General features: G+C 38.6%; 1 pseudogene; it reads left to right on the forward strand.

The window, feature by feature from the left end:
• Positions 1-1315: 1315 nt before the first annotated feature.
• Positions 1316-1430, forward strand: LOC145396424 (5S ribosomal RNA; annotated as a pseudogene).
• The last annotated feature ends 1010 nt before the right edge of the window (positions 1431-2440 follow it).

Consider the following 2440-nt stretch of genomic DNA (forward strand, 5'->3'; position numbering starts at 1 on the left):
TTTGTTTTTTTCAGCTTTTCTGATCCATTTATGCAGGTTTTGCCTGCTTTCATAACACTTAATTTTTTCCAAAATACTCCGTCCCACACGGATGTAAAATTGGAAAGTAGCCCGCCGTTAAAGGATCTAAGATATGAAGAAAGACTAGAAAAGCTGAACCCACCAACGTTACAAGAGAGAAGAATAAGTGGAGGCATGATTACTCTATATAAATGCATCTCAAGGAAAGAGAAAATAAACACCAGTGAGCATATAACCTATGGGGAGGTATCAGAAAGAGGACACTGAAGAAAAAAAAAATTAAAAAGAGAGGTGACAAAGACGTAAGAAAATGCAGTTTCCCAAATAGGGCGATTGATCAGTGGAATCCACTACTGAATGAAACAGTGTTGCCAAAACCATGATAAAAATGGTTTAATACACGGGAGAGTACGAGCACGACTCATTCCTGTAAAGATACAATTAGGTAAGAACAGTTAGGTACAGTTAGCTAAGCACACACACACACACACACACACACACACACACACACAGGTGCATCAGAACATATCACCCGCTCTCCCTTTTCGAGCTCACGTGTAATTTGCTGTGTGCAGGAGATGAATAACCAAGTGATTTGTGAAGCAACATATGTAAAATATGTAGTACACTATTCAGTTGGATTTGAATTGAAAATATTAAGCTGGCTTTGATGTAAATCGGTATATACAAAGAAGAGTGTGGGTGTTAGTGGTATAAGATGTTTCTCCTGTAATCCATCACCATCCCGTTATTGAGAGTATCAGAATGTACGTAGAAAGACAAAATATCGTTCTTTAGGTAACTGATTTGCTGGCTCAGAACCCACTCAATCCCCTGCACCCCGAGAACGTAATATTTACAGTACAGTTGCGAACATAAATACCGACCCACCTCATAACGGTAAACAACGAGATGGCGACCAATGACTTTCGAAACACCGTGACGCAATATCCTGAGGCCAGCCAACGTTTCCAAATGCTGTGTAAGAGTTTTCGTTATTAGTTGATATAAGAAGTGAACCGATATTACTCTCCGCAACTATACGTCGCCATTATAGTTTAGAGATATGTACTAAGTATAACATTTTTTTAAATATTACTGGTGCTGAAAATTAGTATGTAATTGAAAATCACTTTTATAGGTGGCAGTGGAACCTTATTAATCATTGTTCATTCAAATTATGGATCAAAATACACCAGAAAGATGACATATCAAGTATTTCCGAAATTTATATTTGCCAACTACAGACTATTCATCTTAGCTTTTGTTTTCTATTGAAGGCATTAAATATAGTCCTAACATACCACGTTCAGTACACCGCTTCCCGTTCGATCAGCGAAGTTAAGCAACGTTGGGTCTGGTTAGTACTTGGATGGGTGACCGCCTGGGAACACCAGATGCTGTTGGCATAACGTTCTCCCTACGTGTCAAGTTGGGTTGGTGGAGGATTAGTGCCCCTCCCTGTAAAACAATTAACTCTAAGCCCTTGGCCACCCCGTTTGGGATACATGGCGTCTGGCAATGAATGAAAAAAATGAAGATCAAGTTTGTCAGTAGCAATAATAAACTAGAAAAATGCGTGATCTCTTAAAGGAATGATATGAAGTCATTTTATATATATGGAAGACTTTGTTACATCACCGCACAATTACAGGGACACACTGTATGTGCTGAGCGTCATTCTTCCTTTATCTTTCTTAATACCTCTCTACAGTTTCGTGCCATTCCTTTATTCCATCACCAATTCGCCTCAAACTTGAGTGATAGCTAGACAGTTACCCCAAACGATTTCATTTTAATCAACTGAAGAATTTTTTAGGTAAAGGTCAAGCCATACAAACACACAAATCTTGTGATAGTATATTCTTGTATGTTTATTACTTATCATAACAATTGGCACAGAAATATGTCACTGAACCGTAGCTGTGCGGAGACCATCCTGGACTCTTGAGAACGGTGGTAAAAATTTAATTCCTCTCATATGCTTAGTCGGGAAGGGCCATCAGCTTATATTTCTGACATTTCATTACAAATTCATAAGGAGAAAATAAATGAGTGGAAAGCCCATATTACCTTCGAAGCCACTCTTCATAATTGGCAGGACCTGTAATCTATTTCAATAAAGAAGTTTCCTCTAATTATGGAGATATAATTCTTCCACATAAATTTTAATCCTGGACCAGCTATGTAGCTTAAGGCAAAAAAAAAAAAATTAATTAAAAAAAATCGACCTTTTGCGCACACAGCCAAACTAAAATAACGACGACTATGTTGTACTGGGTGTACAAATAAGTTCCTTCCCCTTCTTGGCTCGCTGCTCAGTCATTCTTCTCAACTTCTACCAGTGTATTTTGGCGCTGGTAGCGAGCGTCGGAGTTGCGGAAGTGAAGGAACCTCAGTGACCGTCGGAACTTGATGT

The sequence above is a fragment of the Coenobita brevimanus genome, chromosome 37 (genome assembly GCF_032717465.1).
Source record: "Coenobita brevimanus isolate Jiangsu-jjx chromosome 37, ASM3271746v2, whole genome shotgun sequence".
NCBI lineage: Eukaryota > Metazoa > Arthropoda > Malacostraca > Decapoda > Coenobitidae > Coenobita > Coenobita brevimanus.